Raw genomic sequence first — 19,994 nt, forward strand, 5'->3', positions numbered from 1 at the left:
ATATTTTATTATTTATAGTCCCAGGTTTTATCCCATCTGGGAATTGTCCGGCCATTTGCAAAATTGGCATGGTGGGTGGGAATGCTAGTGGTTATGGTTATGAGTGGGATTCTGACCATTCCTTACTTTAACCTGTGTCTTTGTTTTATAGATTGAGCCTTGGTTTGGGGAAAGTCCTTCTGCAGAAGACGTCATGAGTAGCAATGCTCACAGCAGCAGAATTTATATTTACAGGTTGTGACTATCTGCTCACAGATTCACTTACGCCTTAGAGGTGAGTAGGGGTGCAGATGCTTGTAAAAGAGACTTTGAGTAAAGAAATATGCTATTTTTGGAGCAAATGACAATGCTTGTTTTTATAGAAGCAAGACTATATGGGAAAGTCTGGCTTCAGTCACACGTAGAATCTCAAAAGGCATAAAGTCTCTTAACATTTTGTCCTTTAGGTTTTCAGTTTCAACCAAGTTATTTACTTGGTAAAATCTCCATTTGTTCAGTTCCCTTTATGTTGGAATATAACTGGGATATTATTTAGAGTTTTAGAGAGAAGATGTCAATGTTTTTGGTTTTATACCCCAAAGGCTGAAGAATAAGTGGTAATAGTGGAGAAGGGTATGTAGCAAGCTTTAGTTTATGATTTAGGGAGAGCCAAAGAGAAATGGTAGAATTGTGTAGGGTGTGAGCATTTGGGTCTTCTTAGCACAGATTAGGGAATGGAATGTTTCATTCTCCCAAAGATTCCTAAGTGTTCTTCAATTTACAGGGGAGTCTAGTTTAGTATATTCTAAACCCTTGATAGGATGCAGGCTTGGTATCATTCTTCAAAGTTTGGATAACTTTGTTCACCTGCTAAATTATACTTATATAAGGGTTAGAGTGATTGTAATATGTGTGAATATGCGGCCCAAACTATTTTTTTGTCAATAGGTTGTGCCCTGGTGTGGGAAAATTCCAACAGCAGAGGTGCTTCAGCCTTAGTGCGTGAGTTTGTGGTAAAGGTTTTGGGTGGAAGGATAATTTTTTAAACATGTGTGAGAATATATACCCTCAGGGTGTTTTGTAGATTGGACCCTGGCTTTGGAGTTCCCAGCAGAGGACAGTTTTCGCTCTTGCTGGGTGAGTGGAGGTTCTGGTTCTTGACATAGGGGTGCGAGACAAGAGATGAATTGTTTCTAATGAGTGTGACAATGAAATGCTTTAACAAAGATATATCTTTGTTTATTCGGTTGGACCCTGGTCTGAATAAAGTCTAGCCATGGAGGTACTTCAGTCTTGGCAGGTAAGTAGACAAGCTGGTGCTAGTGGTGGCATAATTGGTTGGGATTTGTGTGAGCATTCTTCTGTCTGATTATCTGAGCATCTAAGTGATGTACTTTGTACAATTTCTATTTTTCCACTTATCTTTATGTTGGAATATAATTGGCATCTCATTTAGGGTTGTAGGAACAAGATGTCTAAGTTGTGGGTTTCGCACCCCAAAGGCTGAAGAATAAGCTGCATCCTCCATACCAGGTAAGTATTCTATGTTAATATGAAGTGGTAATAGTGGAGAAGGGTATGTAGCAAGCTTTAGTTTATGATTTAGGGAGAACCAAAAGGAAATGGTAGAATTAAGTAGGATGTAAAGATTTGGGTCTTCTTAGCATAGATTAGGGAATGGAATGTATTTTATTCACCCACAGATTCCTAAGTGTTCTTCAGTTTACAGGGAAGTCTAGTTTAGTATATTCTAAACCCTTGATAGGATGCAGGCTTGGTAACATTCTTCAAAGTTTTGATAACTTAGTTCACCTGCTAAATTATACTTATATAAGGGTTAGAGTGATTTTCATATGTGTGAATGTGCTGCCCAAACTATGTTTTTTAACAGGTTGTGCCCTGGTGTGGGAAAAGTCCAACAGCAGAAGTGCTTCAGCCTTAGTACGTGAGTTTGTGGTAAAGGTTTTGGGTGGAAGGATAATTTTTTTATTTTTGTTAGAAATTGTTAGTTCTTGTGTTAGAGGGGAAGGTTACAAGATCAATTATGTTAGTAGTACCTATGGCTGAAGTGGCAGTGCAGCCCTTTCAGGTGAGTGGGGGTTTCTAGTACTCCCGGTAGGTGCCTTAGTCAAGGGTTTAATTTCTTTTGAGATGCATAGGGATTTGCTTCAGCCTAGGCTTCTTTATTTTACAGGTTGGTTTGGGAGAAGTCCAGGCTATGGAGGTTTATTATGCTTGGTAAATGACTAGTGCTTGTGGTAGGTGTGCAGGGGAGGAATATACCCTTCAGCTTGCATGCCTATTTGTTTTTATAGTTTCCACCACAGTGTCATAAAAATCCATCCATGCTTTGTTTTACAGGTTTTACCAGGAAACGTCTGGCTTTGGAGGCACTTTATCCTACATCAGCCTGACAATAGGTTGGGTCCTGGAGAAACTGGAGCAAGTTGGGTTTTCAATTGGTTGGGGAAAGTCATGCTGTTGAGGTGCCAGAGCTGTAGCAGATAAGAGGGATTCTTGTGGTTACAGCAGTGGGGGGTGGTGGAAGTCAATTTATATATTGGTTTTAATGTGAATGTAAATGCATTGCTTTAGTCTAAGTTTCCCTTTATTTTCCAGGTCAGGTCCTGGTACTGATAGTCCAACCAAGGAGGCTCTACCAAGGAACTTGTCTTACCAAGGAGTTATTTGCTGTTGGTAATTGCTTGTTCTTGTGTTAGAGGGGAAGGTTACAAGATCAATTATGTTAGTACTACCTATGGCTGAAGTGGCAGTGCAGCCCTTTCAGGTGAGTAGGGGTTTCTGGTACTCCTGGTAGGTGCCTTAGTCAAGGGTTTAATTTCTTTTGAGATGCATAGGGATGTGCTTCAGCCTAGGCTTCTTTATTTTACAGGTTAGTTTGGGAGAAGTCCAGGCTATGGAGGTTTATTATGCTTGGTAAATGACTGGTGCTTGTGGTAGGTGTGCATGGGAGGAATATACCCTTCAGCTTGCATGCCTATTTGTTTTTATAGTTTCCACCAGAGTGTCATAAAAATCCATCCATGCTTTGTTTTACAGGTTTTACCAGGAAACGTCTGGCTTTGGAGGCACTTTATCCTTCTCAGGTGCTACTTCAACCTGACAATAGGTTGGGTCCTGGAGAAACTGGAGCAAGTTGGGTTTTAAATTGGTTGTGAAAAGTCACGCTGTTGAGGTGCCAAAGCTGTAGTAGATAAGAGGGATTCTTGTGGTTGCAGCAGTGGGGGTGGTGGAAGTCAATTGATATATTGGTTTTAATGTGAATGAAAATGCATTGCTTTAGTCTAAGTTTCCCTTTATTTTCCAGGTCAGGTCCTGGTACTGATAGTCCAACCAAGGAGGCCTGTGTGCAGGGGAGGAATATACCCTTCAGCTTGCATGCCTATTTGTTTTTATAGTTTCCACCACAGTGTCATAAAAATCCATCCATGCTTTGTTTTACAGGTTTTACCAGGAAACGTCTGGCTTTGGAGGCACTTTATCCTTCTCAGGTGCTACTTCAACCTGACAATAGATTGGGTCCTGGAGAAACTGGAGCAAGTTGGGCTTTCAATTGGTTGGGGAAAGTCATGCTGTTGAGGTGCCAGAGCTATAGCAGATAAGAGGGATTTTTATGGTTGCAGCAGTGGGGGTCGTTGAAGTCAATTGATATATTGGTTTTAATGTGAATGAAAATGCATTGCTTTAGTCTGTTTCCCTTTATTTTCCAGGTCAGGTCCTGGTACTGATAGTCCAACCAAGGAGGCTCTACCAAGGAACTTGTCTTACCAAGGAGTTATTTGCTGTTGGTAATTGCTTGTTCTTGTATTAGAGGTGAAGGTTACAAGATCAATTATGTTAGTACTACCTATGGCTGAAGTGGCAGTACAGCCCTTTCAGGTGAGTGGGGGTTTCTGGTACTCCTGGTAGGTGCCTTAGTCAAGGGTTTAATTTCTTTTGAGATGCATAGGGATGTGCTTCAGCCTAGGCTTCTTTATTTTACAGGTTGGTTTGGGAGAAGTCCAGGCTATGGAGGTTTATTATGCTTGGTAAATGACTAGTGCTTGTGGTAGGTGTGCAGGGGAGGAATATACCCTTCAGCTTGCATGCCTATTTGTTTTTATAGTTTCCACCACAGTGTCATAAAAATCCATCCATGCTTTGTTTTACAGGTTTTACAAGGAGAAGTCTCGCTTTGGAGACACTTTATCCTTCTCAGGTGCTACATCAGCCTGACAATAGGTTGGGTCCTGGAGAAACTGGAGCAAGTTGGGTTTTCAATTGGTTGGGGAAAGTCACGCTGTTGAGGTGCCAGAGCTGTAGCAGATAAGAGGGATTCTTGTGGTTACAGCAGTGGGGGGTGGTGGAAGTCAATTTATATATTGGTTTTAATGTGAATGTAAATGCATTGCTTTAGTCTAAGTTTCCCTTTATTTTCCAGGTCAGGTCCTGGTACTGATAGTCCAACCAAGGAGGCTCTACCAAGGAACTTGTCTTACCAAGGAGTTATTTGCTGTTTGAAATTGCTAGTTCTTGTGTTAGAGGTGAAGGTTACAAGATCAATTATGTTAGTACTACCTATGGCTGAAGTGGCAGTGCAGCCCTTTCAGGTGAGTGGGGGTTTCTGGTACTCCCGGTAGATGCCTTAGTCAAGGGTTTAATTTCTTTTGAGATGCATAGGGATGTGCTTCAGCCTAGGCTTCTTTATTTTACAGGTTGGTTTGGGAGAAGTCCAGGCTATGGAGGTTTATTATGCTTGGTAAATGACTGGTGCTTGTGGTAGGTGTGCAGGGGAGGAATATACCCTTCAGCTTGCATGCCTATTTGTTTTTATAGTTTCCACCACAGTGTCATAAAAATCCATCCATGCTTTGTTTTACAGGTTTTACCAGGAAAAGTCTGGCTTTGGAGGCACTTTATCCTTCTCAGGTGCTACTTCAACCTGACAATAGGTTGGGTCCTGGAGAAACTGGAGCAAGTTGGGTTTTAAATTGGTTGTGAAAAGTCACACTGTTGAGGTGCCAGAGCTGTAGCAGATAAGAGGGATTTTTATGGTTGCAGCAGTGGGGGTCGTTGAAGTCAATTGATATATTGGTTTTAATGTGAATGAAAATGCATTGCTTTAGTCTGTTTCCCTTTATTTTCCAGGTAAGGTCCTGGTACTGATAGTCCAACCAAGGAGGCTCTACCAAGGAACTTGTCTTACCAAGGAGTTATTTGCTGTTGGTAATTGCTTGTTCTTGTATTAGAGGTGAAGGTTACAAGATCAATTATGTTAGTACTACCTATGGCTGAAGTGGCAGTACAGCCCTTTCAGGTGAGTGGGGGTTTCTGGTACTCCTGGTAGGTGCCTTAGTCAAGGGTTTAATTTCTTTTGAGATGCATAGGGATGTGTTTCAGCCTAGGCTTCTTTATTTTACAGGTTGGTTTGGGACAAGTCCAGGCTATGGAGGTTTATTATGCTTGGTAAATGACTAGTGCTTGTTGTAGGTGTGCAGAGGAGGAATATACCCTTCAGCTTGCATGCCTATTTGTTTTTATAGTTTCCACCACAGTGTCATAAAAATCCATCCATGCTTTGTTTTACAGGTTTTACAAGGAAAAGTCTGGCTTTGGAGGCACTTTATCCTTCTCAGGTGCTATTTCAACCTGACAATAGATTGGGTCCTGGAGAAACTGGAGCAAGTTGGGCTTTCAATTGGTTGTGGAAAGTCATGCTGTTGAGGTGCCAGAGCTGTAGCAGATAAGAGGGATTTTTGTGGTTGCAGCAGTGGGGGTCGTTGAAGTCAATTGATATATTGGTTTTTTATGTGAATGAAAATGCATTGCTTTAGTCTAAGTTTCCCTTTATTTTCCAGGTCAGGTCCTGGTACTGATAGTCCAACCAAGGAGGCTCTACAGCTTTGGCAAATAAGTAACTGATTATTGAGTAGTGGAGCTGGAGTCTCTTTTTTAACAGAATGGGCCCACAACTGAGAAAAGTCAGCAGTAGGTGGCTTTGGAAGGTGAGTACTTATCCTTTTACAGGATTTAGGAAAGAGTTGGCTATATGTGGTTGATTATATATTTTATTATTTATAGTCCCAGGTTTGATCCCATCTGGGAATTGTTCGGCCATTTGCAAAATTGGCATGGTGGGTGGGAATGCTAGTGGTTATGGTTATGAGTGGGATTCTGACCATTCCTTACTTTAACCTGTGTCTTTGTTTTATAGATTGAGCCTTGGTTTGGGGCAAGTCCTTCTGCAGAAGACGTCATGAGTAGGAATGCTCACAGCAGCAGAATTTATATTTACAGGTTGTGACTATCTGCTCACAGATTCACTTACGCCTTAGAGGTGAGTAGGGGTGCAGATGCTTGTAACAGAGACTTTGAGTAAAGAAATATGCTATTTTTGGAGCAAATGACAATGCTTGTTTTTATAGAAGCAAGACTATATGGGAAAGTCTGGCTTCAGTCACACATAGAATCTCAAAAGGCATAAAGTCTCTTAACATTTTGCCCTTTAAGTTTTCAGTTTCAACCAAGTTATTTACATGGTAAAATCTCCATTTGTTCAGTTCCCTTTATGTTGGAATATAACTGGGATATTATTTAGAGTTTTAGAGAGAAGATGTCAATGTTTTTGGTTTTATACCCCAAAGGCTGAAGAATAAGTGGTAATAGTGGAGAAGGGTATGTAGCAAGCTTTAGTTTATGATTTAGGGAGAGCCAAAGAGAAATGGTAGAATTGTGTAGGGTGTGAGGATTTGGGTCTTCTTAGCACAGATTAGGGAATGGAATGTTTAATTCTCCCACAGATTCCTAAGTGTTCTTCAATTTACAGGGGAGTCTAGTTTAGTATATTCTAAACCCTTGATAGGATGCAGGCTTGGTATCATTCTTCAAAGTTTTGATAACTTAGTTCACCTGCTAAATTATACTTATATAAGGGTTAGAGTGATTTTCATATGTGAAATATGCTGCCCAAACTATGTTTTTTAACAGGTCGTGCCCTGATGTGGGAGAAGTCCAACAGCAGAGGTGCTTCAGCCTTAGTGCGTGAGTTTGTGGTAAAGGTTTTGGGTGGAAGGTTCATTTTTTTAACATGTGTGAGAATATATACCCTCAGGGTGTTTGTAGATTGGACCCTGGCTTTGGAGTTCCCAGCAGAGGAGAGTTATCGCTCTTGGTGGGTGAGTAGAGGTTCTGGTTCTTGAGATAGGGGTGCGAGACAAGAGATGAATTGTTTCTAATGAGTGTGACAATGAAATGCTTTAACAAAGATATATCTTTGTTTATTAGGTTGGACCCTGGTCTGAATAAAGTCTAGCCATGGAGGTACTTCAGCCTTGGCAGGTAAATAGACAAGCTGGTGCTAGTGGTGGGGCAATTGGTTGGGATTTTTGTGAGCATTCCTCTGCCTTAGGATTCCTGGTGAAGGGATAGATTGGTTTCAATGTGCATAAGGTGTGTGTGCTACTTCACCTAGGCATCTCTTTTAATCAGATGGGGAGCTGCTTTTGAAAACCCTCTGTGGAGGCACTTCAGCCTTGGCCGGTGAGTGGGAATTACCAATCTCGGTGTTGTAGGATGGGCTTTGCTTTGGGAGATATTTAGTCCCAGAAGCATTTTATTCTTCATGGGTAAGTAGGCATGCCGGTGCTGGAGGTAGGATGTGGAGATATTGGTTTTGGTGTTAAGATTGAGTCTCTTTTTTAGGCTAGGCCCTGATAAGGTAAACTGACCTTTCTAGGTGAATGTGGATGTGTGAGAAAAACCCTCTCTGAAAGGGACTAGAGAATGTGTAATGAATAACACTATAAGTGTTGGTGAGAGACCTAAACAGCTGTGACAAATAAACATGTTTTGCTTCTTCAACTCCCTGCACCCCAACTATTTATTGTGTGAACGAAATCTTGTACTGTGGAGCTTCAGGTCTTCTACCAATTGCACCCGTCACAGACACAGAAGGGTTTTATAGGTTTGACTTTTGTTTTATAAAATGCCATGGAGACACCTCAGCTGAGGCTGGTGAGTAGGTCTACAGGTCTCTTATACAAGTCTGTTGGGGATAAGTGTGTCAGAGACGAAACTGGATCATTAGTGTTTTACAGGTTGAACCGTAATTTGGAACTTGTCTTACCAAGGAGCTATTTGCTGTTGGTAATTGCTAGTTCTTGTGGTAGAGGGGAAGGTTACAAGATCAATAATGTTAGTACTACCTATGGCTGAAGTGGCAGTGCAGCCCTTTCAGGTGAGTGGGGGTTTCTGGTACTCCCGGTAGGTGCCTTAGTCAAGGGTTTAATTTCTTTTGAGATGCATAGGGATTTGCTTCAGCCTAGGCTTCTTTATTTTACAGGTTGGTTTGGGAGAAGTCCAGGCTATGCTTGGTAAATGACTAGTGCTTGTGGTAGGTGTGCAGGGGAGGAATATACCCTTCAGCTTGCATGCCTATTTGTTTTTATAGTTTCCACCACAGTGTCATAAAAATCCATCAATGCTTTGTTTTACAGGTTTTACCAGGAAAAGTCTGGCTTTGGAGGCCCTTTTTCCTTCTCAGGTGCTACTTCAACCTGACAATAGGTTGGGTCCTGGAGAAACTGGAGCAAGTTGGGCTTTCAATTGGTTGGGGAAAGTCACGCTGTTGAGGTGCCAGAGCTGTTGCAGATAAGAGGGATTCTTGTGGTTACAGCAGGGGGGGGTGGATGTCATTTGCTAGATTGGTTTTAATGTGAATGAAAATGCATTGCTTTAGTCTAAGTTTCCCTTTATTTTCCAGGTCAGGTCCTGGTACTGATAGTCCAACCAAGGAGGCTCTACCAAGGAACTTGTCTTACCAAGGAGCTATTTGCTGTTTGTAATTGCTAGTTCTTGTGTTAGAGGTGAAGGTTATAAGATCAATTATATTAGTACTACCTATGGCTGAAGTGGCAGTGCAGCCCTTTCAGGTGAGTGGGGGTTTCTGGTACTCCTGGTAGGTGCCTTAGTCAAGGGTTTAAATTCTTTTGACATGCATAGGGATTTGCTTCAGCCTAGGCTTCTTTATTTTACAGGTTGGTTTGGGAGAAGTCCAGGCTATGGAGGTGTATTATGCTTGGTAAATGACTGGGGTTGCAGGTGCTTGTGGTAGGTGTGCAGGTGAGGAATATACCCTTCAGCTTGCATGCCTATTTGTTTTTATAGTTTCCACCACAGTGTCATAAAAATCCATCCATGCTTTGTTTTACAGGTTTTACCTGGAAAGGTCTGGCTTTGGAGGCACTTTATCCTTCTCAGGTGCTGCTATAGCCTGACAATAGGTTGGGTCCTGGAGAAACTGGAGCAAGTTGGGTTTTCAGTTGGTTGGGGAAAGTCACGCTGTTGAGGTGCCAGAGCTGTAGTAGATAAGAGGGATTCTTGTGGTTATAGCAGGGGGGGTGGTGGAAGTCAATTGATATATTGTTTTTTATGTGAATGAAAATGCATTGCTTTAGTCTAAGTTTCCCTTTATTTTCCAGGTCAGGTCCTGGTACTGATAGTCCAACCAAGGAGGCTCTACAGCTTTGTCAAATAAGTAACTGATTACTGAGTAGAGGAGCTGGAGTCTCTTTTTTTAACAGAATGGGCCCACAACTGAGAAAAGTCAGCAGTAGGTGGCTTTGGAAGGTGAGTACTTATCCTTTTACAGGATTTAGGAAAGAGTTGGCTAAATGTGGTTGATTATATATTTTATTATTTATAGTCCCAGGTTTGATCCCATCTGGGAATTGTCCGGCCATTTGCAAAATTGGCATGGTGGGTGGGAATGCTAGTGGTTATGGTTATGAGTGGGATTCTGACCATTCCTTACTTTAACCTGTGTCTTTGTTTTATAGATTGAGCCTTGGTTTGGGGAAAGTCCTTCTGCAGAAGACGTCATGAGTAGCAATGCTCACAGCAGCAGAATTTATATTTACAGGTTGTGACTATCTGCTCACAGAGGCACTTACGCCTTAGAGGTGAGTAAGGGTGCAGATGCTTGTAACAGAGACTTTGAGTAAAGAAATATGCTATTTTTGGAGCACAGGACAGTGCTTGTTTTTATAGAAGCAAGACTATATGGGAAAGTCTGACTTCAGTCACACATAGAATCTCAAAAGGCATAAAGTCTCTTAACATTTTGCCCTTTAGGTTTACAGTTTCAACCAAGTGATTTACTTGGTAAAATCTCCATTTGTTCAGTTCCCTTTATGTTGGAATATAACTGGGATATTATTTAGAGTTTTAAAGAGAAGATGTCAAAGTTGTTGGTTTTATACCCCAAAGGCTGAAGAATAAGTGGTAATAGTGGAGAAGGGTATGTAGCAAGCTTTAGTTTATGATTTAGGGAGAGCCAAAGAGAAATGGTAGAATTGTGTAGGGTGTGAGGATTTGGGTCTTCTCAGCACAGATTAGGGAATGGATTGTTTAATTCTCCCACAGATTCCTAAGTGTTCTTCAATTTACAGGGGAGTCTAGTTTAGTATATTCTAAACCCTTGATAGGATGCAGGCTTGGTATCATTCTTCAAAGTTTTGATAACTTAGTTCACCTGCTAAATTATACTTATATAAGGGTTAGAGTGATTTTCATATGTGAAATATGCTGCCCAAACTATGTTTTTTAACAGGTCGTGCCCTGGTGTGGGAAAATTCCAACAGCAGCGGTGCTTCAGCCTTAGTGCGTGAGTTTGTGGTAAAGGTTTTGGGTGGAAGGTTCATTTTTTTAACATGTGTGAGAATATATACCCTCAGGGTGTTTATAGATTGGACCCTGGCTTTGGAGTTCCCAGCAGAGGAGAGCTTTCGCTCTTGCTGGGTGAGTGGAGGTTCTGGTTCTTGAGATAGGGGTGCGAGACAAGAGATGAATTGTTTCTAATGAGTGTGACAATGAAATGCTTTAACAAAGATATATCTTTGTTTATTAGGTTGGACCCTGGTCTGAATAAAGTCTAGCCATGGAGGTAATTCAGCCTTGGCAGGTAAGTAGACAAGCTGGTGCTAGTGGTGGGGCAATTGGTTGGATTTTTGTGAGCATTCCTCTGCCTTAGGATTCCTGGTGAAGGGATAGATTGGTTTCAATGTGCATAAGGTGTGTGTGCTACTTCACCTAGGCATCTCTTTTAATCAGATGGGGAGCTGCTTTTGAAAACCCTCTGTGGAGGCACTTCAGCCTTGGCCGGTGAGTGGGAATTACCAATCTTGGTGTTGTAGGATGGGCTTTGCTTTGGGAGATATTTAGTCCCAGAAGCATTTTATTCTTCATGGGTAAGTAGGCATGCCGGTGCTGGAGGTAGGATGTGGAGATATTGGTTTTGGTGTTAAGATTGAGTCTCTTTTTTAGGCTAGGCCCTGATAAGGTAAACTTTCTAGGTGAATGTGGATGTGTGAGAAAAACCCTCTCTGAAAGGGACTAGAGAATGTGTAATGAATAACACTATAAGTGTTGGTGAGAGACCTAAACAGCTGTGACAAATAAACATGTTTTGCTTCTTCAACTCCCTGCACCCCAACTATTTATTGTGTGAACGAAAACTTGTACTGTGGAGCTTCAGGTCTTCTACCAATTGCACCCGTCACAGACACAGAAGGGTTTTATAGGTTTGACTTTTGTTTTATAAAATGCCATGGAGACACCTCAGCTGAGGCTGGTGAGTAGGTCTACAGGTCTCTTATACAAGTCTGTTGGGGATAAGTGTGTCAGAGAAGAAACCGGATCATTAGTGGGTGAGTGGGGATGCACATGGTATAGAATGATAGCTTTTTGGGGGGAGAATTCACTGCTTAATTGTTTTTGTTTTACAGGTTGAACCGTAATTTGGAACTTGTCTTACCAAGGAGCTATTTGCTATTGGTAATTGCTAGTTCTTGTGGTAGAGGTGAAGGTTACAAGATCAATAATGTTAGTACTACCTATGGCTGAAGTGGCAGTGCAGCCCTTTCAGGTGAGTGGGGGTTTCTGGTACTCCCGGTAGGTGCCTTAGTCAAGGGTTTGATTTCTTTTGAGATGCATAGGGATGTGCTTCAGCCTAGGCTTCTTTATTTTACAGGTTGGTTTGGGAGAAGTCCGGGCTATGGAGGTGTATTATCCTTGGTAAATGACTGGGGTTGCAGGTGCTTGTGGTAGGTGTGCAAGTGAGGAATATACCATTCAGCTTGCATGCCTATTTTTTTTATAGTTTCCAATATGGTGTCATAAAAATCCATCCATGCTTTGTTTTTCAGGTTTTACCAGGAAAAACTGGCTTTGGAGGCACTTTATCCTTCTCAGGTGCTGCTTCAGTCTTACAATAGGTTGGGTCCTGGAGAAACTGGAGCAAGTTGGGCTTTCAATTGGTTGGGGAAAGTCACGCTGTTGATGCCATGAGGTTTCACAGCTGTTGCAGATGAGAGGGTTTCTTGTAGTTATAGCAGGGAGGTGGAAGTCAATTGATATATTGATTTTAATGTGAATGAAAATGCATTGCTTTAGTCTAAGTTTCCCTTTATTTTCCTGGTCAGGTCCTGGTACTGATAGTCCAGCCAAGGAGGCTCTATAGCTTTGGCCAATAAGTAACTGATTACTGAGTAGGAGAGCTGGAGTCTCTTTTTTTAACAGAATGGGCCCACAAATGAGAAAAGTCAGCAGTAGGTGGCTTTGGAAGGTGAGTACTTATCCTTTTACAGGATTTAGGAAAGAGTTGGCTATATGTGGTTGATTATATATTTTATTATTTCTAGTCCCAGGTTTGATCCCATCTGGGAATTGTATGGTCACATGGGAGATTGGCATAGTGGGTGGGGATGCTCGTGGTTATGGTTGGGGGAGGAAGGAGGGATAGATTTGTGCTTCAACCTAGGTGTGTTCTGTTTAACTGGCTGGGCCTGGTTTGGGAAAAGTCTGGCAGTGGCAGCATTTGAGTTGGTAGGTGAGTTGGATTCTGACCTTTCCTTACTTTAACCTGTGTCTTTGTTTTATAGATTGAGCCTTGGTTTGGGGAAAGTCCTTCTGCAGAAGACGCCATGAGTAGCAATGCTCACAGCAGCAGAATTTATATTTACAGGTTGTGACTATCTGCTCACAGAGGCACTTACGCCTTAGAGGTGAGTAGGGGTGCAGATACTTGTGTGGCACAGGGCATTGTTGATGCTGGATGTCTGTTTTATATATTGGGCCTTGGTTTAGTAATTGTCCAGTGGCCACTGTGGTTCTTCACTTTTGGTAGGAGAGTGGAGCAATAGTACTTGCTTGTGGGGTTCACGTGGTGTTGTTTTTATTAGTACCTTTATTTTAGAAGTGAGGCCTTTTTTTAGTCTGGCCATGGTGGCTTTTTAGCCATTTTAGGTGAGTGGGGATGCTGAAGCTTTTGGTAGCTGGTCATATGGGTAATCCAGTGGTTTAGGTGTACAAAGGTACGATCTCTTACCTATGTATCTTTCTTTTACAGGTTGGGAAAGTTCAGCCTTTGCTATACATGAATGGGCTACTTTAGCCTAGGTTTCTCTGTAACAGGTTGTACAGCGAATTGCAGAGGTGTAAGTGCTTTAGCTATAACACGTGAGTGTGGTGCTGATGCTTGCAGTTAAGATTTTGAGGGAAGGGCTAGATTTTTTTTGTGTCTACAGGTCTCTTATACAAGTCTGTTGGGGATAAGTGTGTCAGAGAAGAAATCAGATCATTAGTGGGTGAGTGGGGATGCACATGGTATAGAGTGATAGCTTTTTGGGGGGAGAGCCCTTTCAGGTGAGTGGGGGTTTCTGGTACTCCCGGTAGGTGCCTTAGTTAGGGGGTTTGATTTCTTTTGAGATGCATAGGGATGTGCTTCAGCCTAGGCGTCTTTATTTTACAGGTTTGTTGGTCCAGGCTGCAGATCTGCTTCAACATTGGCAGAAAGCTGAGGATGCTGGTTCTTGTGGTAGGTGTGCAGGTTAGGGATACATTGGTTAAATGCTTGAAGAGTTCCCTTGGTTTGGGGGGTTAATGCTAGGGGGTTTAGATGGATGTATATATTGGTTTAAGTGTGCTGCCTCAGCTTAGGCATATTCGTGTTTTACAGGTTGGACCATGGTATGGGAAAATTCCTCTGTGGTTTTGCTTCAGTCCTGGCAGCTGAGTGGGGATACTGGAGCCTGTAGTAGGGGTACGGGTGTGGGCTATAGAACATCTAATGTGTGCTGCTTAAGCTTGGGCAACTCTAAAGCTATCTGCAACTTGCCCCAGAGAGGGGGAATCTCTTTCCTAAGTCAAAATAAAATGACTTGCCCCTTAATCAACTCTGTGCTAAGAAGTCTGCAGACTGAAGAGTGAAGGGCAAACATAAATGCTAAAGAATAATACATGAGCTGTAGGTAATACATGAGAAATGGCAGCGCACAGATGTGGGGAGTGGAACCTTCTAGGCATCAGTGGGGAAGGCGCCACCAAAGGAACAGTAGTTGGTTTTATATTGGGGAAACAGGTGATTGTAAAGGGTTTGGAAGCATTAGGAAATAAGCATATATTGTGGATAACATCCCCAGCTATCATTCATAAGGATATTATCAGGCACTGAGCAGATCATATAACAGTACAAGACCCCACAACCAGTTCTAATATCCTTCTGAATAGCAGCAGTAAAACATGTTCTTGTTAATACAGCAGTGTAGCATAATAACACCTATTATTATTATTATTATTATTATTATAATATTACACATCACTGTACAATAGAAGGGAGGTAGCACTGAGCATACACATCTTACCTGTGTGTAACTGCCCATCGAAATGCTCTGCAGCTGCATGAAGATTACAAGGCAAATACTCACATAGGCGCTTACACAGCACATCATTCAGGTACAGACCCCCATCTCCCCGTCGCCATTCATTCAGGAATCGCGGCCCCCGTACATCTTGGTGACTACAGAAAGTTTCCTGCAGCTGAGTGTGCCCTGCCAGCTCTCTTACCAACTCTGTCTGTGATGTCTCATAGTGAGAGAGAAACTGGGAAACAAGTGCAGACTGTCTGTGATGTCACAGAGCGAGAGAGAAAGTGGGAAACAAGTGCAGACTGTCTGTGATGTCACAGAGCGAGAGAGAAAGTGGGAAACAAGTGCAGACTGTCTGTGATGTCACAGAGCGAGAGAGAAACTGGGATACAAGTGCAGACTGTCTGTGATGTCACAGAGCAAGAGAGAAAGTGGTAAACCAGTGCAGACCCCCCACCTTGACACAGACAGCTGCCCATCAGGCTGCATTTGAAATGTCAGTTGGGCACAGGGCTTCTCCCTCATACTGGCAGGGGCACAAATGGCAGTTGGGAGCTGGGGATTGGCAGGGCTGGGACACTGGCTCCTTCATTCCTTACAAACCAGCTCTCTTTATTCAATACAAACATTATATCTACATCCCACCTACTGACATGCATTCATAGCGTTCCCATAGCAACCCAAATCCCCTGATATGATCTCTCTCTGTGTGTCTATCCTGCCAGCTCTGGCACCTCCCTCTGCCTTTCCTTTGCCAGCAGGGGGCAACTATCCGCCCATAGACTTAACATTGAGACCAACTTTGAGTCCCGCACCGTTTGTCGTAGACCCATGAATGAGGTGTCAAACCATTCGGCTTATTCGGGAATAGGGTGCTATGACTTTTCTGAGGGGTGGGCAGTTAATTGCCCCAGCAGGGGGCAATTAACCATCATTTGTCGTAGACCCATGAATGAGGTGTCAAACTGTGCGGCTTACTCGGGAATGGAGTGCTATGACTTTTCTGAGGGGTGGGCGGTTAATTGCCCCAGCATGGGGCAATTAACCACCGTTTGTCATACATCCATGAATGAGGTGTCAAACTGTGCGGCTTATTCGGGAATGGGGTGCTATGACTCTTCTGAGGGGTGGGCAGTTAATTGCCCCAGCAGGGGGCAATTAACCACCGTTTGTCGTAGACCCATGAATAAGGTGTCAAACCGCGCGGCTTATTCGGGAATGAGGTGCTATGACTTTTCTGAGGGGTGGGCAGTTAATTGCCCCAGCATGGGGCAATTAACCACCGTTTGTTGTAGACCCATGAATGAGGTGTCAAACCACGCGGCTTATTCGGGAATGGGGTGTTATGACTTTTCTGAGGGGTGGGCAGTTAATTGCCCCAGCAGGGGCAATTAACCACCATTTGTCATAGACCCATGAATGAGGTGTCAAACCGTGCAGCTTATTCAGGAATGGGGTGCTATGACTTTTCTGAGGGGTGGGCAGTTAATTGCCCCAGCAGGGGGCAATTAACCACCGTTTGTCGTAGACCCATGAATGAGGTGTCAAACCCTTCGGCTTATTCGGGAATGGGGTGCTATGACTTTTCTGAGGGGTGGGCGGTTAATTGCCCCAGCAGGGGGCAATTAACCACCGTTTGTCATACATCCATGAATGAGGTGTCAAACTGTGCGGCTTATTCGGGAATGCGGTGCTATGACTCTTCTGAGGGGTGGGCAGTTAATTGCCCCAGCAGGGGGCAATTAACCACCATTTGTCGTAGACCCATGAATAAGGTGTCAAACCGCGCGGCTTATTCGGGAATGGGGTGCTATGACTTTTCTGAGGGGTGGGCAGTTAATTGCCCCAGCAGGGGGCAATTAACCACCGTTTGTCGTAGACCCATGAATGAGGTGTCAAACCGCGTGGCTTATTCGGGAATGAGGTGCTATGACTTTTCTGAGGGGTGGGCAGTTAATTGCCCCAGCAGGGGGCAATTAACCACCGTTTGTTGTAGACCCATGAATGAGGTGTCAAACCGCGCGGCTTATTCGGGAATGGGGTGTTATGACTTTTTTGAGGGGTGGGCAGTTAATTGCCCCAGCAGGGGCAATTAACCACCGTTTGTCGTAGACCCATGAATGAGGTGTCAAAACGTGCAGCTTATTCAGGAATGGGGTGCTATGACTTTTCTGAGGGGTGGGCGGTTAATTGCCCCAGCAGGGGGCAATTAACCACCGTTTGTCATATATCCATGAATGAGGTGTCAAACTGTGCAGCTTATTCGGGAATGGGGTGCTATGACTCTTCTGAGGGGTGGGCAGTTAATTGCCCCAGCAGGGGTCAATTAACCACCGTTTGTCGTAGACCCATGAATGAGGTGTCAAACCGTGCAGCTTATTCAGGAATGGGGTGCTATGACTTTTCTGAGGGGTGGGCAGTTAATTGCCCCAGCAGGGGGCAATTAACCACCGTTTGTCGTAGACCCATGAATGAGGTGTCAAACCGCGCGGCTTATTCGGGAATGAGGTGCTATGACTTTTCTGAGGGGTGGGCAGTTAATTGCCCCAGCAGGGGGCAATTAACCACCGTTTGTTGTAGACCCATGAATGAGGTGTCAAACCGCGCGGCTTATTCGGGAATGGGGTGTTATGACTTTTTTGAGGGGTGGGCAGTTAATTGCCCCAGCAGGGGCAATTAACCACCGTTTGTCGTAGACCCATGAATGAGGTGTCAAACCGTGCAGCTTATTCAGGAATGGGGTGCTATGACTTTTCTGAGGGGTGGGCGGTTAATTGCCCCAGCAGGGGGCAATTAACCACCGTTTGTCATATATCCATGAATGAGGTGTCAAACTGTGCAGCTTATTCGGGAATGGGGTGCTATGACTCTTCTGAGGGGTGGGCAGTTAATTGCCCCAGCAGGGGTCAATTAACCACCGTTTGTCGTAGACCCATGAATAAGGTGTCAAACCGCGCGGCTTATTCGGGAATGAGGTGCTATGACTTTTCTGAGGGGTGGGCAGTTAATTGCCCCAGCAGGGGGGCAATTAACCACCGTTTGTTGTAGACCCATGAATGAGGTGTCAAACCACGTGGCTTATTCGGGAATGGGGTGTTATGACTTTTCTGAGGGGTGGGCAGTTAATTGCCCCAGCAGGGGCAATTAACCACCGTTTGTCGTAGACCCATGAATGAGGTGTCAAACCGTGCAGCTTATTCAGGAATGGGGTGCTATGACTTTTCTGAGGGGTGGGCGGGTAATTGCCCCAGCAGGGGGCAATTAACCACCATTTGTCGTAGACCCATGAATGAGGTGTCAAACCGTGCGGCTTATTCGGGAATGGGGTGCTATGACTTTTCTGAGGGGTGGGCGGTTAATTGCCCCAGCAGGGGGCAATTATCCACCCATAGACTTAACATTGAGACCAAGTTTGACTGAGTCCCGCACCGTTTGTCGTAGACCCATGAATGAGGTGTCAAACTGTGCGGCTTATTCGGGAATGGGGTGCTATGACTTTTCTGAGGGGTGGGCAGTTAATTGCCCCAGCAGGGGGCAATTAACCACCATTTGTCGTAGACCCATGAATGAGGTGTCAAACCGCGCGGCTTAATCGGGAATGGGGTGCTATGACTTTTCTGAGGTGTGGGCAGTTAATTGCCCCAGCAGGGGGCAATTAACCACCGTTTGTTGTAGACCCATGAATGAGGTGTATAACTGCGGCTTATTCGGGAATGGGGTGCTATGACTTTTCTGAGGGGTAGGAGGTTAATTGCCCCAGCAATGCGAGAGTGAGAGGAGGTGATGAGTGAGGAGGAGAGAAGGAGGTCATGTGTAGAGTGAAGGTTACGTCTGGGGGTGTACTTGGGAATTAGGGGGTTAAATAGAGGGGTGCAGCACCAGTGAGTGCTTTGTAGGCGAGTAGGCGAGAACTGAATCCTGTATGTGACAGGCGCCAGTGCAGGGATTGGCAGAGAAGGGGCGGCACCTCAATGTGTAATGCCATAAAGAGTCCCAGTAAAAGCAGATCCAAGGCTACAGGGTACAGTCACACTGCTGACAATCAGTGCTTCCTACTTCCCTTACTACCCTGATTTAGCACAATAATCTCAGATTCGTACAGAATGGGTTTGCTTAATAACATGGAGCCCTGACTTCCATCCAAAGAAAAAGCCATAAGAAACCACCTAGTGGAAACCTACCCGGGAGAGTAGGGGCTGTTATAGCAGCAATGGCCAGATATAGTGGAAACATCTTAAAATATCTGTGCGTAGGCCTGCAAAAAGGACTGTTCCTAAACCTGGGCAGTCATTAGGAGCAGTGCCGGAACTAGGGGTAGGCAGAAGAGGCAGCTGCCTAGGGCGCAACGATTGGGGGGCACCAGGCAGCAGTATAGTTTAGCGTTGCACCGCTTCGCATTGCACACCGCGCCGCGCCCCCCGTGTGTTTTGATGCACATGTGCAGTTCGGGGGGGGTGCGGTGCAGGGGCGAGGTAGCCGACCGGGTTGCCTAGGGCGCCCGGTCGGCTCGGCCCGCCCCTGATTAGGAGTGTAAAGAAGGCAAAGCTGTAGGGCGTTGTTTTTCAATATGGCAAAAGTCTACAAATTCTACTCTTTTCCCTTATGTGCTTATACAGCAGAGTTTCAGTTTAGTCTCCCATACACACAACATTGTTTTATTTTTATGTACAGTTAAAAAAAAAAAAACATTCCAATGCATTAATATATTTTGTGAAAACAGATCTATCTATTTTGCTAAAAACAATAAATTTAACTTTTGTAATGCACTACTTTTGGGGGCACATGTATTAAAACTCCATAATTTCTTTTTTTTTTTTTTTTTTAATTTTCAAATGAAACTATACTCATTTTCCCTAAATGTCTAATATTTACTAAAAAAAAAAGTTGTTGCGAAAATAGTGCAAAAGTCGAGTTTTCGGACAAAACCCAGTGAAATTTGGAGACAAAAGAAAGGACTTCAAGGAAAGGGAAGGGGCCTCTGCCATTGGCTTCTACACGAACTCGGCAAGTTTAACCTGGCGAAGTGTCGAATTCGGATTTTGAGCCGTTTAGATGCATAGTAAATCTCAAAGAAGTTGCCACTTTTTTACTCTGTGACTTTTTGAGAAAATTCTGATCAAGTTTAAAACACAAAATTGACGGTTAGTGAAGGAGCCCCTTGGTGAGTGACTTACATGCAGAAAACATCACTTTCGCTTAGGGTGACAGGTCCAGGGTCGGAATGGGAGGTGAAGGGCCCACCGGGGCTCCAGCCCCAGGGGCCCGCACCGCCCCCCCTGCAGGGGCCCCCCTAACCCCCCTCACAGGGCCCCC

The 19,994-nt window shown here is 44.0% G+C and overlaps 2 long non-coding RNA genes across 4 annotated transcripts; both read left to right on the plus strand.

The window, feature by feature from the left end:
- Positions 1 to 1,082: 1,082 nt before the first annotated feature.
- LOC116406947 lies at positions 1,083 to 8,310 on the plus strand. Its single transcript, XR_004219921.1, has 3 exons — positions 1,083 to 1,279; positions 7,468 to 7,518; positions 8,076 to 8,310. It is a non-coding gene; the product is annotated as an uncharacterized LOC116406947 (long non-coding RNA).
- Positions 8,311 to 10,410: 2,100 nt separating this feature from the next.
- Positions 10,411 to 14,358, plus strand: LOC105945580. Of its 3 annotated transcripts, none has more exons than XR_004219919.1 (3): positions 10,411 to 12,601; positions 12,918 to 13,472; positions 13,563 to 14,358. It is a non-coding gene; the product is annotated as an uncharacterized LOC105945580 (long non-coding RNA). The 3 variants fall into 3 exon arrangements; XR_001925227.2 differs by lacking the exon at positions 13,563 to 14,358 and having other exon boundaries at positions 12,918 to 13,040; positions 13,385 to 13,555; XR_004219920.1 differs by lacking the exon at positions 13,563 to 14,358 and having other exon boundaries at positions 10,411 to 11,902; positions 12,008 to 12,601; positions 12,918 to 13,555.
- The last annotated feature ends 5,636 nt before the right edge of the window (positions 14,359 to 19,994 follow it).

The sequence above is a fragment of the Xenopus tropicalis genome, chromosome 8, assembly GCF_000004195.4.
Source record: "Xenopus tropicalis strain Nigerian chromosome 8, UCB_Xtro_10.0, whole genome shotgun sequence".
NCBI classification, from domain to species: Eukaryota; Metazoa; Chordata; class Amphibia; order Anura; family Pipidae; genus Xenopus; species Xenopus tropicalis.